Consider the following 15378-nt stretch of genomic DNA (forward strand, 5'->3'; position numbering starts at 1 on the left):
CTTAAGTTGATTAAAAATGTTGTTATACTATTTTATGGACTTTCATCCTATGAATATTTTCTGCTTTTCTTCCACTGGGTAAACATGAAATTGCCACAGAATATACAATTGGGAATATGAAAGTCAAAATTATATAATATATAATTTACATATACATTTTGTTTTAAAAATAGATTTAAATAATGGAGTACAAATGTAAAACTGGGAAAATATTTTAAATAAACCTTGAAAGCCAGTGCTTGTCTTATTTTGCCTTTTATTATTATTTTTTATTAAGTTTGCGAGGACTCTGTGAAACTGGGTGGTGAGAGAGAATTCTCCATGGTCTTTTGAGTTTCTTGCAGGCCAGGGCACTGACCTACCTTTTCAAGGATGCTTATATAATAAACATGTTGTTCAGTATAGTAAAGAGAGCTCCCCAAGGGTAAAGTTTGAGAAGATTTGCGTATAGTCCCTTATAAAAAACTGGGGTTTCTAAACTCAGATTCCTCAAAATCCTGCAAAAGCACTGTGTAGCAACCACCTGAGCCCACCTCCATATAACTGCTGTAGGACTTGGGAAATGAAGGGGAACATGAAGCTTATGCTGACACTTGTGCTCTGAGTAACAGCTGATCTGTGAGCAACAGATCTTTTGTATCTGACTAGGGAATCTTGGGTCTTCTGACAACCTTCATGAAACTGTACAGGCTAACTTGTGAATCTGCAAACAGGCGAAACCTTAGACCCTTCATGGTTCTTGATACTGAGTACACTGTACTTTGAAGGTTCTCTTGTGTTCCCCTGAAGAAAAGATGGAATTTGTTTATTATTGCTTCAGATAGTTTAGGCTTAAATGCTGCTGACAAGGTGCCTTTGGAACCATTTCCAGGATGCTGGAGCCAAGATTCAAAAATGAAGAAATAAAAGGAAATTTAGACTTTAAAGCTTAAAGAGTAACATTGGGTTGGAGAGCCAAGAAGTAATATAACATATGCTAAAATTAGCTGACAAAGGAAAAATATGTTGCCATTGGGACAAGAAGGATCAGCTTTTAAAACAATCCTAGAGAATTATTTGAATTGGTCCCACATTTGCTGACCCAGTCCAACCTCCCTGGACCTTGACAACTTTAACTTATTTTCAGCTTCCTTCAGGTCTGTAGTTTTCAGTAAACCTCAGCATCTACTAATGCTGTTCAATATCAGCTTATTTTCCCATTTACTATCCTGCCTTCAAAATCACAAAATACACCTGTCATTTGTGTAGTAATTTCCAGGGCTGATACTGTACACTCACGATTGTCATCACTGCCAGATCAAATGTCTTACCTAGTCTCTATCCCTTTTATTCATTTTTGTCTTTTGCTTGGTGCTGATGATTAAATCTACCAACCTCCCAACCTTAGCTCAAAACACAACTCACTTGATTGTTTATACTACAGTGGTAATTCCACTTTAACTTGTTGAGTCAGTGTTCCTGGCTGCAGGGCAACCAGTACTACTGAATTAAGACACCAAGACACTGAGAGCAGTTCAGTTCTAAGTCCTCTCAGAAGTCATTATGAACGCTGAATTCACTTGGAGACAGTAGGTATCCTCTTACAATCTCTTCACTTTCTTAGGCCTTAGAGGCCCTCTAAGAAAGTGAAGAGCCCAGGCCAGGCGTGGTGGCTCACTCCTGTAATCCCAGCACTTTGGGAGGCCGAGGCGGGTGGATCACGAAGTCAGGAGATCGCGACCATCCTGGCTTACATGGTGAAACCCCGACTCTACTAAAAATACAAAAAAAATTAGCCGGGCGTGGCGGTGGGCGCCTGTAGTCCCAGCTACTTGGGAGGCTGAGGCAGGAAAATGGTGTGAACCTGGGAGGTGGAGCTTGCAGTGAGCCAAGATCATGCCACTACACTTGAACCTGGACAACAGAGCGAGACTCCGTCTCAAAAAAAAAAAGAAAGTAAAGAGCCCTAAGAAAGTGAAGAGATTGTAATGTAAGAGGATGCCTACTGTCCTTTTTTAAATACTTGTTTTATCTTTACTAATTATAAGATCATTTTCCTTACAGAGGACATAAAGGCAAAATTGGATTTGTGAATTCTCTCTTCTCTTTTTCACCCATCTGCTTTTCCATCAGTCCTGAGCAGGACATGTCACTTCTCTGACTGGCCTACACCCTAAATTTTTAAAAGGCCTTTTTAGCCTCATTGTATATCTACAAGACTCAACTCATTTGAAGATACAGTCCTTCTGATGCTCTTCTTAAAAGTCTCTGGCAGTCTCTCATTGATCCTTAGTTATGTGCTCTTCTTTCTCTCTTTTTGTTCATGGATTTTAAAATCTGATCTCATTTGAGAATCTTCAGTGTTTCCATGTTGATTTCTTTGGGTTCTTCTGCCTCTTCGTCCTCATTTTAATCGTATGGCAAAAGTTGACTCTTTGATAATATCTAAACCTTTAGCTCATATCTCTTTCAGGGACTCATGCCATGTAATTACACCTATTTTTTTGCCTCTCAACTTTGTAAAATCTGCCTTCCTAAAATCTACACTGTTTATCATGCCCAGTCTTCTCTCACTGGTTGTCATTAAGTCTGCAGTTATGCAGTCACAGACAATAGGCTGAGTCAGGAAGACATGGATTGTAATTCTGTATTTTACTCATAACTTGGCCATGAACAAGTTACATTACTTCCCTGAGCCCAGATTTCATCATTTGAGAAATGAAGCTAATATTCTACTAGCTGCCTCATAAAATTACTGGAAGAATTAAGAAATATAATGTATATAAAGTGGCTGCCATGTTGAAAGTACTTGATAAATATCTTCCCTTACTCATCACCAGAAAAAAACTCTCTCTGGTCAGAATTAAGTTCCAGCTAGTGGATGTCTTATTCAGTTAGCTGAAGTTATCACTAAAGCAAGTCAAGAACATGTCAAATGTTCTTGGTTTATAAGAGGTTCAGAATGCCTCCAACAGCTAAAAATACCCATCACTACCATAGCTCACCATTATGGAGTTTTGTGATCTGATAATACAAACTTACCATCTATTCTGTCATTTGGCAATGTGACCAATAGTAAAATTACATAATACAATTGTTTCTTTTATTTTATCTCTTTAACAATAGATTTTCTCATAGGCATATTTGTAATTGCCCACAGCAACATTGCCCTTCACCTTCCTAATGTTGGGGCTCAGAAAACAATACCCCAAAGCATGGTGTTTGGCAAGCTTACTACTTTAAACTTAAGGACATTGCAAGGGCCTTAAAAGCCCCTCTCTAACCTTCTCCTGTCCTCCTGTCTCCTGTTCTCCTCTCTTCCAAGACAGGCCATAAAAACTGAACTCCTCTTCCCCATAGTGGGTCATAGAAACGAGAAATATTGCTCTAAACTTTCCCCACCTTTCTGTGTAAGAGCTGGCAAAAAGAAATCCTCTGTCCTACCTTGCCTGATAGTATGTCCGAATACCCATGTTCCAGAAGAGGTCCTGCCCTATACCCAGGAGGAAGAAATGCTTCCTCACAAAGAGGTCAAGAAGATTCTGAACAAATAGGCCTTGCTGGGTTTCTTGCCTTAGTCTATTACCAGTAGATCATACCTTTTTACTTTTTTTTAATAGAGAAGATGTCTTACAATGTTGCCCAGGTTGGTCCTGAACTCCTGGGCTCAAATGATTCTCCCCCCTCGGCCTCCCAAAGTGCTGGGATTACAGGAATGAGCCACTATGCTTGGCCAGACCATACCCTTTGTGTCTAATCACATTTCTACATAGTTGCCTGTTCTTAATTGAACCTATGCATAAAAACTGACAATTTTCCCAGAGTCTTTGGCTCTTCAGAAGGCTCTCATGTCACATACAACTTTGATTAAATAAATTTGTTAAGCTTGTCTCTTGTTAACCTGTCTTTTGTTATAAGAGTGCTGGCTGTGGCACTTATAACATATGTAGGGGAGTAAAAGTATTACACCCTTCCTGCCCTGCATTAACATGTCTATTCTTTTGGATAACATATTCTGTTACCCAACTATATTCCAGTCCTCAGTTTGAAGTCACCAATGTTTCCTAAGTTTCCTTTGTTGATTACTCATTTTTAATATAATGCTAAGGAGAAATCTGAGGACACAAGTAGCAGTCTTGATCTCTTTGTAATTGTTGTATTATCTATAGAAAGCATCTTCTTCACTCTTTTCTCCAAGTCATACATGATATCATCATCAGCTACTATTTTCACTGGTTTATATGAGTATTTTTCTCTTTCTTTCATTATATTACATTTAGCATACTCTTCTCAAAATAATTTGGCTCTATCCAAGCACATCTTCTCCTATTTTTATGAAATGCATTAACTAAGAGTTCAATCAACTAGTATTTTAATCCATAGGACACAAATACAACTCGTATTCATGAGGAACATCTGCATACACAGCTGTTCACCTCCCAAGTCATCTTCCCTGTTCTATCAGTATTAGGTAGAAATAAACCAATAAATTAAAATCTGAGCTCCTAATTCCTTCTGCTTCTATATTTGCTAGATATTTTACAATGAACATATTTTACTTTTATAATCACCAAAAAAAAAACCTTTAAAGGAATTTAAAATATAATTCTAAGGACTTTGGAGAAGGACTCACGTTATACAAGAAAAAAGAAAGAAAGCAAAGACAAAATTCTGCCTAATTGAAAGGTCATGGTTTATCTTTGTGCAGTTACTTGAAATTCAGTAAAATGTCAATGTCTTCAGAAATAGTTGCTGATTCTCCTTTTACGGTAACACAAAAAGAATAATAATAATTATCTTTGGTAAAATATTTTCTATAGGTCTCATTAGCTCCAATCTTTACTTAACTTCACCTGACAGATATCATTTCTCCCATTTTTAGCTAAGGAAACTGAGGCTCAGGGATATGAAAGCACTTGCCCACTGTCACTCAGCCAGTTATAGGCAGAGCCAAGATTTGAACAAAGTGTGTCTAACTCATGTTCTCCCCAGGATGCCAACATGCCTATTTGTGTATTGAAATTCAATATAAGAATTTCTCTGACTACAGCAGGCCCATCTTTTATGAGGCTCCCAAGAGAAGTTTCATACAAAGGATCAAGAATCAGAGTAAAGTCAAACTTCTCAAGTGCCACACTGGAAGCTGAAGGTCAGGGCACAATGACTTGAAAATCATTTCCTAGGCCGGGCGCGGTGGCTCAAGCCTGTAATCCCAGCACTTTGGGAGGCCGAGACGGGCGGATCACGAGGTCAGGAGATCGAGACCATCCTGGCTAACACGGTGAAACCCCGTCTGTACTAAAAAATACAAAACACTAGCTGGGCAAGGTGGCGGGCGCCTGTAGTCTCAGCTACTGGGGAGGCTGAGGCAGGAGAATGGCGTGAACCCGGGAGGCGGAGCTTGCAGTGAGCTGAGATCCGGCCACTGCACTCCAGCCTGGGCGGCAGAGCGAGACTCTGTCTCAAAAAAAAAAAAAAAAAAAAAAAAGAAAATCATTTCCTAGATTTTACTATTTCCCAGAATTATTTGCTAGAATACTATAACAGCCAAACTACCAGTTATATGTAAAAATAGAATAAAGGCATTTTCAACACTTTTTGTGCAGTTTCTTAAGAAAATGAAATTGATGGAATATCTGATGTGTTTGGACATATTGAGAAAAGATAAATTAATAAGTACATAGAAAACAAAACAATCCACAGAAAGTATTATTAACCTCAAGGAAAACAGAAAGCTGTGCATATATGCCTACTGCATCGTTCAGATTTCAAGAGCATATACAAAGTCACAGCAATGTAAACATTTAATTATTATCTAACCAAAATTATAATATAACCCTATTGAGAGGATGAGGGAGAAGAAGTATATGAGAGCATATGTATACACTACTGAATGTGTGTGCTTGAAGTAGAGGGTAAGGAAAAACATTAAATGTTTCATTTAAACAAAAAGAAGCTATCATCCCTCATAGAAACGAGTCAATAGGTAATACCTAAAACTGAAAAATAAAGTAACAATACAAGTTTGTTGTTCAAATATTTGGCAATACATGATCAAAAGCAAATGGTTAAATTGTTGGAAATGGTTGCCTCTGAAAATGGGAGCAAGAAGATAGGGGAGTCTGTTGTTTTTTGAAACAAGTTGTGGTTTATTATATGACCCTTTAAACTGTGTGATTAAAAAAAAAGGAAAAAGAAAACTAATCTCTTTTTAAAAAGAGAGAGAGAGAGAGAAGGAAAAAGTTGTTGCTCTCAAGGTGTCCATGAATTAATGGAAGATGTCAACTGGTAATTGGTTAAGTAGTATGAAAGGCATGTACAAGATATTCAGGACAACATAAGAAGGTACAATTCATTCCTCCTTGGGCGGAAGGAGGTGGTGAGAAGCTGCATAGGTTAGCTCTTCTTTGGATAGACCTTAAATTAGGAATTTTTCAGTCTGAAAGAGGGAAAGCTATTCTAATCTAGTCAGGGAAAATAGCATTAGCAAAGGCATGGAAGCATGAAATTGCCTTTCAATTCTCAGGAACTCTGCATCATTACTATGCCTAGGATGTGCTGTACGTGCAGACGAATAGTAGACGATGGTGCCAGAGACAGTATTTGGGTGTACATTGCAAAAAAACTTACATATCAATCCATAGAAAGATATTCTTCAAGTCACAAATTCAACCATGTATATTGAATAACATCACCATCTATCTAGTGGCTTAGTCCATAACTCAGGAGTCATCCTTCACATTCCTTATCTCTTAATTCACATTTCTCATCCATCATCAACTGACACTCCCTTACTCTTGTGAGTAAGCAGAGTTGGGAGCTTTTGTGCAGTGCATTAGCTACACAACTGTATGAGGCAACCTTGTCCACCTAAGTCCAAATTCCCACTATCTCTTATCTGTAATCTCACAAGAGCTTTCTAACTAGTCTCTAGGGATGACTCTTTTCCTTCCATTCTTCACTTGCAGCCAGAATTATCTCATCAAAATGCAAATCTTACTATGTCAACACTCCTATTTATAATACTTCAGTGACTTCACATTTCTCTTGATAAAGACCAATATCCTTAACATGGTCTTCAAAATTCTGCAAGCCCAGTTCTGAGCATAACTCCATCATGTCCCAACATGACATGGAGCTATGTCTGCCATCCAATTACAATGGCTTTCTTTCATAATTTGAACCTTACACGCCCCTCCACCACTGGTCCTTTGCATATGATACTCCCTCAGCTCAAATACTCTCTTTCAGTACCTCCCACCACTTTCACATTTATCTGATTAATTTCTACTCATCCTTCAAATGACTGCCCTCAGGATACCACACATATGTCCTTTACGGTACTGATCATAATTATAAGTTCAAATTCATTTGTAAGATTATTTGATTAAAGTCTATCTCCCTTCTTGGCTGTAAGTTCAATGTGAACAAGAACTAAATCTATATCAACATGTATTTGTTTAATTCATGAATGAATAAATAGCACACTTACTAAAACCTACCAAAAATTTTTTAAAAGCCTTAGAGAACAATAGAAAATTCTTTCTTATATAGCGGAAATTCCAGAAAAAGTAGCTCTCTGATGCCATGAATACCATCTAAATGGACAAGTTGTCCTGAAATAAAATAAGAAATATACAAAATATATAAATAAGCATAAGATATATTTGGAAGTGAGATCATAAATGGCATGCTTAAGACTCTCTGTCATCTAAAAAATGCAACAGATTTTTACCATGTTTTAGAGGACTCGCCTTTAATCCTCTCTGATTCCTATCTGATCTTTTTAAAAGTCAGCAGTGTGCTGAGAACAGACTCTAAGGAGGTTGATAAAAATAAAAAACTTTTTCAATAGGTAGTCTCCCCTTCTATTTCCTTCCAAGTAAAGAGAGATGTCATCTTCACAAAGCTTCTGGCCATGAGCAGGCCAGATAATCCATCTGTTTTTTGTAATTAAATAGACCGAACATTGCTTCATTTGAATTGGACACTCTCCAATCTTTCTAAAGTTTTTCTACCCACAGGGCAGCTTATTTATTAGAAAAAAATTTAAGGATGATACATCATTTTTCACTCTTTTTTTTTTTTTTTTTTTTGAGACGGAGTCTCGCTCTGTCGCCCAGGCTGGAGTGCAGTGGCCGGATCTCAGCTCACTGCAAGCTCCGCCTCCCGGGTTTACGCCATTCTCTCGCCTCAGCCTCCCGAGTAGCTGGGACTACAGGCGCCCGCCACCTCGCCCGGCTAATTTTTTGTATATTTTAGTAGAGATGGGGTTTCACCGTGTTAGCCAGGATGGTCTCGATCTCCTGACCTCGTGATCCGCCCGTCTCGGCCTCCCAAAGTGCTGGGATTACAGGCTTGAGCCACCGCGCCCGGCCCATTTTTCACTCTTTTACTAAAAGTAGAGATCCTAATTTGCTAACATATTTACTTCCTTAACCCATTATAAACCAGATGATATCTCCAGAAAAACAATGATTAATGTTTTAATTGAATTAACTATGGATGTTTAAGTGCTATTATGTCTTCTCTTTTTAGATGAGTTGCAAGAACAAAGAATAAAATTACTAATGAAGAGTTAACAGGAAAATTCCTTTATTTTATTAACAATAACTCAATAAGTCTCCAAATAGCAAACCATAATGTTCTCAAAGAAATTAGTCGCCCACCTTTGTCCATTCATTTATACAACAAAGGCTTGTATTAATTATTTGTCAGCCACTCTACTTGACTAGGGAAAAAAGAGATGAAAGTTATAGTTCCTGCCTTCAAGGAGCTTACAGTCTAATCAGGGAGAAAGAAAAAAATACAGATTAATAGATGCCAAGACACATTTTGGTCATTCCAGTTGAAAGAATTATCTTCAAAAAAAGAGATAGCAGCAGCTTAGGCTGAGGAAACTGCATAAACCTTTGAAAAATAAAGAGCTGTAGAAACTGTGAAGGGTGAAAGTGACAGCTAGAAAGGTGAATAGAATATTTGTTAAGAAAGACCTTGAATATCATACTGGAGAGTTTGGATTTTATTCTGAAATTGAAGAGAAAGGATCATAGAAGGCTTGTAACATCAAATATCTCATTTAGAAAAATTATCTTTGCAGTGATATGGAAGATGAGTTTGAAGAAAGAAAAAATTTCCATCTAAAAGCAACTCCTAAAATAGAAGACAGTTTCATATTACCACAAATGTAAAAAGAATGTTACACTTAAGCAGACTGTCTAGAGAGATTTGAAATACTGTGCAATACCTTTGTAATTCAAATAACCGGTTACAAAAACTAAACAACCCCGCTCCTTAAAGATTTAAAACTTAGTCTGAAAATTATCAACAGTTATTTTCTAATTTTATTTTTAACATGACCAAACAGCCTTAGCATTTCCTTCTGCTTAACTTTAGACAAGTTTCTCCTCAATATAAGCCCCCAGTCTCTCTTTAGTTACAGCATTCACTTTTAGAAAACTTTCCATTGTAAATTCTTTTTTCTGCCCCTTTGAGATGTAAACACCATCTGGGAAAGTCTTTCTCAAGAACTTAAGAGCCATCCCTTTGAAATTTAATCATCAAGAAAGATAGCTTCTATCTCCCAGTCTCTGTGGGAAGGTAGAAGTCTAACTTCAATAAGCACCAATAAGCAACACACATGGCCTAACCACACTGACCAATGTACTCCCTAATGCCCTCCAAAACTCTTCCAATAGCTCACTCCAATGCTTATAAAACTCTCCCACCTTTTGCATCAATGGAGTTGAGTACAATCTATCCCATATTGCTATGCTGAGAGCATTCATCCATATCTCCTTTGTCTTGCTAATCCCTATTCATCCTTCACATCTCAGCCTGAATATCTTTTTCTCTAGGAAGTCTTCTATGGTACCAGCCATCTAAGTCTAGGTCAAGTACCTTCCTCTACTTTATCTAAGACAACATTTATTACACTTTATTAGTTGCCCATTTACTTGTCCCTAGACTCTATTAAGTCTCCATCAGGATAAGGAGCATATTTGTCGTGTTCACCATAGTGCATATAGTTTTAACGAATAAATATTTGTTAAATAAATTAATGAATGACTATAAAAATGGTCCAGTCTTCCATTCAAGCCAGCACACTGATTAGGCTCCTGACATTTCAGAATAGAATCCTAACTTTGTTACCTTTTTATCTGTTTTTATCCCATGTGGACCTGCCTTCAGTCATTCACAGAAAGGATTCTATGTCCTTGTCAAAAACTACAACCTCAAATTGTCTGTTTTCCTCTTTCTTTAGACTTAGCCAAGAAAATTTGAGGCAAATTGCCCTAAAAGAAAACAATCTGCCTTTTTTTCTCTACATGCTCTAAACTATAAAGTATGAGAAGATGACAGTTTCACATTACTATAAAAATAAAGATAAGAATCAAGTTGGACCACCAAAAGTCTACATAGTTGGACCATATTAGTTTGGTCCCTCAAAGACTCACCTGGGCCACTACTACATTTGAAAACTCCATGGGCACTATGCACTCAGAATTTTGTGTGAAGGGCACACACACATACTCTATAGTCTGTTTGAACAGCATCCCCTGGAGTTATATAAAGCACCATGGCCTTGAAATCACCTCTATCAAGTTGCTGTTTGTGCTAAGTCTCTAGCTTTAATTTTAAAAAGCCAGAAACAGACACCAAAAATTCACTCCCAGGTTTTCAGTAAACATATTGTTAATGAAATTTTCCTCTTCAATAATTAGCATGCAACAAAGAAATATATTTTTGAATTTGATGTTAGCACAATCCAATGCTGGTTTCTTGAAGAAAGGTAGTAAAACAAACCACTATCAATTCTAGAGGAAAATTCTGAAGGCTCCTCTTCCCTCCCTATCCCCATTCACTGTGTCCCTAAGAAGGAAAAGTCTTCCTGTAAACTAGGCAAATTCCAAGGTAATCTTTGTGTTATAGTACTAGGTATCTTCTGAGAATGTCTAACTTCCATGATGCTGGAGGCACAAGATAGAACTCAAGTATTTCACTTTTCCAGGAAGAGACACTCTCTCCACCTATACCTCATTGTCTTCTTTCCCCTTAAATAGCTATGTGGGAACCAGAGAAAGCCTAAGGGAAAAGGAGTGCACTTTGATCGGCCTTTTCTAGGAAAAAAAAAAGTCCTCCAGAACTAACCTAACTCACTAGCATTCAGGACTTCCCTTGGGTTTTGAGTCAAATCTCAGGTTAAAAAAAATTATATCCCTTTTTCTGGTATAGTCCTCTACAATACATTTTCCCTGAGGAGCAGTAATGACAGGGTGGAATGAATCTTTGGTGCACTACTTTATTTCCACAGAAGCACTCATTTTGAAAGATTTAGGAATAGCCAAAATTTTCAAAAGGAAAAATTAATGAGGCTTTAAACATTAAAATATAATTTAAAACTATAACAATTGTTAAATGTGACATTGCCAGACAAGAGAAATTTAATAGAAGCATTTTAAGTAGGAGAATGACATATTCAGATTTGTATTTTGAAAGAGAATGTGGAGAATGGATTACAAGAGGGCAAGAGTAGACACTAAGACAACAGTTCAGAAGTTTTATGGTAATCCAGGGAGGAAGTAAAAAGGGTTTGAACAAATGGAAATGGAAAAGGGAATGGAGATAAATGGACTAATCCAAAACATATTTTAAATATTACAGTCATCACGACTTCCTGGTTGATATGATAGAGGAGAGAGAGAAAGAACAGGTGTGAATGGTGCTGAGTTTCTTGAATTTACTACCTGGTAGATGTAAAAAGAAAACAAAATTTAAGGACCTTTCAAATTTATTATGCCAAGGGGAAAAGTTAAGCCTTAATGCTTTCCAAACAGCTGCCCTCACACTTTGCACTTGAATAAACTCTTTTAACTGGATCCTGAGCCTTTTGATTATTTTAGGCTGACATCATGGATAAAGGTGTCTTTCACAGAGACTGGAAACATAATAGGAGGAGAAAGTTTGGAAGGAAGGTATTAAATGGGGTTTGGGATATTATAAATGTAAGATATCTGCATGATAAACAAATAGAGATAACAAGAAAGTTGTTGGGTTTAATTTAAAAGATAATTGTGAGACTGGGCATGGTGGCTCATGCCTGTAATCCCAGCATTTTGGAAGGCCGAGGCGGGCAGATCGCTTGAGGTCAGGAGTTCGAGGCCAGCCTGACCAACATGGTGAAACTCTGTCTCTACCCAAAAGTACAAAAATTAGCCTCCCTGGTTCAAGCATGGTGGCAGGCACCTGTAATTCTAGCTACTCAGGAGGCTGAGGCAGTAGAATCGCTTGAACCCTGGAGGCAAAGGTTGCAGTGAGCTGAGATTGCACAACTGCACTCCACCCTGGGTGACACAGTGAAACCCTGTCCTGCCAACCCCGAAAAAAAAAAAAAAAAAAAAAGATAATTGTGACCTAGAGATGTAGATTTGGGAGTCAGCACCATAGAGGTAATTCTTAAAGCCATAATGGTGCTGAATAGGACCCAAGAGTATATAGAGTGAGAAAAAAAGTACGGCAAAACTTTGAGTATTACCTAAAGAATGGTAAAGAATGGACAGCAAGAAAGAATTCTGCAAAGGGGACTGAAAAGGAGCAAGACAGAGAAATTGGATGAAAAATGGGAGAGTAACATACCTGAGCAACTACAGAAAGAGGGATTTTTCAGGAAAAAGAGAGTGTGACTGGGTCAGCAGCATCAAATGCTACTGATAAGTCAAGTCATAGTAAAAGGAACTGAAAATGCCCATGGGACTCAGCTACAAGGAATTGAGGACCTTGACAGAAGTACTTCAGTGAAGTGAAAGGACGCTGTCTGCAAACAGATTGAAAAATAAATGCAAGTGATGAAACAGCAACAGAGCACATGAACATTTCCAAGAGGCTTGAATGTAAAGAGGAAAAAGAAAATGGAGAAAAATAAGGCAGGATTAGGAGTTTTTGCTACAGGGAGATTTTACTGATTTGATTGTTTATTTCGTTTTTGAGTAGTAACTTTTTGCTGTTGTTTTGTTTGTTTTAAAATAGGAGAAAATTGAATGTGTTTAAATGCTCCATGATTCCCGCCTCCTGGTATTCATGGCTTTGTGTAGTTCTCTTTCCACCTCACAATGCCTGAACTTTCACATTCAATAGGACAGATCTATGTAAACAATAGGATAATATGGAAATGGTGGTGTGTGATTGTGATTCCTGAAGCTAAGTCATAATAGGCATTGTAATTTCTTTCTTTCTTTTTTTGAGATGGAGTTTCACTCTTGTCACCCAGGTTGGAGTGCAATGGCACGATCTCGGCTCACTGCAGCCTCCACCTCCTGGGTTCAACCAATTCTCCCATCTCGGCCTCCCAAAGTGCTGGGATTACAGGTGTGAGCCACCGTGCCCAGCCAAGACATTGTAATTTCTTCCTTGTTCTCCTGGATTGCTAGCTCTGGAGGCAGCCAGTGTCATATTGTGAAGACATTCAAGTAGTCCTTTGAAGAGGTCCATGTGGCAAGAAACAGGCTTCGTGCCAATAGCCCTCTAAGTGAGGCATCCTAGAAGTGGATTTTCTATCCCTAATCAAGCTTTCAGATAATTGTCAGCCTTCGCAGACCTCTTGACTGCAACCTAACCTCATGAGAAACTCTGAGCCAAAATCACCCAGCTTAGTTACTATCGGATTTCTGACGCACAGAGACTGTAAGGTAATAAATGTGTGTTGTTTTAAGCTGGCAAGTTGTTATGCCGCAAAACATAACTAATACAGGTTATGGTATTAAAGGAAAGAAGACCGGGCGCGGTGGTTCACGCCTGTAATCCCAGCACTTTGGCAGGCCGAGACGGGTGAATTACCTGAGGTCGGGAGTTCAAGACCAGCCTGCCCAACATGGTGAAACTCCGTTTCTACTAAATATACAAAAATTAGCCAGGTGCAGTGGCGCACACCTGTAATCCCAGCTACTCTGGAGGCTGAGGCAGATGAATCGCTTGAACCCGGGAGGCGGAAGTTGCGGTGAGCCGTGATAGCGCCACTGTACTCCAGCCTGGGCGACAGAGGGAGACTTTGTCTCAAAAAAAAAAAAAAAAAAGGAAAGAAGTTAAAAATATTTTTAAGCCGGGCGCGGTGGCTCAAGCCTGTAATCTCAGCACTTTGGGAGGCCGAGGCGGGCGGATCACGAGGTCAGGAGATCGAGACCCTCCTGGCTAACACGGTGAAACCCCGTCTCTGCTAAAAATACAAAAAACTAGCCGGGCGCGGTGGTGGGCGCCTGTAGTCCCAGCTACTCGGAGGCTGAGGCGGGAGAATGGCGGGAACCCGGGAGGCGGAGCTTGCAGTGAGCCGAGATCGTGCCACTGCACTCCAGCCTGGGCGACACAGCGAGACTCCGTCTCAAAAAGGAGGAAATGATTTCCTTTAAAGGAGGAAATCATTGATTTGCAATATATCTGGGGACATAGAAGAAGGAAGTGTTCTCTAAGTGAAATGAACAGCCTCAAATGGAAGAAAGAGTGCCTCTTTCACTTCATAGGAGGAAAATAAAAGGATGGCCATATTAGGTCAAGTTGTTTGTCAGTTTGTCAGTAGCAGGGAATGAGGAAGTATGCATCCAATGTTCTGTTTTCTCTGAAAAGAAGAAAGTGGGGTTATCTGTTAATAATGACAGAGGAAGTGGAGGGGTTTAACTTGAAGAGGATAAAGAAATTTTAAGTAGCTGCTGTGGAAAATAGGAAAGACATGACTAAGGAACCATAAAAGGATTTCTCAATAGCATTCAGATCCCAGTTGATGTCAGAGATCATGAATTTTTTATATAACCAATCTGTGAATTTTCTCCAAAATAGAGGTGAACTACAGGAGTTCCTGTTGGCAAATCCTCACAAAGCAGCTTTGAATCACAGTTCAAATTAAGACAAAGTTGCCTGCACTGTGGTCTAATCACAGCTTGACAATTAAAAATGGTAGGTGTGATTGAAGAGAAGCATGGTGCTTTACATCCAAAAGAGATGGAAAACAATATGGCTAAGGAAATTCAAACTAATCCCCCAACCACTGTTGTATAGAGCTATGGCTATGTAGCTAGTTTCTTTTAAAATATCAAGAAATACAATACTGTAGAAAATTATTAGAAATATTTTCTGGGTATTAATGATTCATTATTTCTTGCTTTTTCATCTAAATACCTTTCCTTTCTCTTCTAGTCTCTCCTGTTACTTTAATAGGCAACCATTACAGAGCCTAATGAAACACTCCCAAAAAATAAGCAAAAAATCCCTCCCTTCATGCTTAGATTTAATAAATTGCATTATTCAGAAATGGCCCATCAAATATGTTTACCCATTGAATGCAACATATACATAAATTTAATCTAACAAATAACTTAAGAAATAATTTCTATGATCCAACATATAAACTTTTCT

This window comes from Trachypithecus francoisi, unplaced genomic scaffold, assembly GCF_009764315.1.
Source record: "Trachypithecus francoisi isolate TF-2019V2 unplaced genomic scaffold, Tfra_2.0 Lachesis_group3, whole genome shotgun sequence".
Taxonomy (NCBI): domain Eukaryota; kingdom Metazoa; phylum Chordata; class Mammalia; order Primates; family Cercopithecidae; genus Trachypithecus; species Trachypithecus francoisi.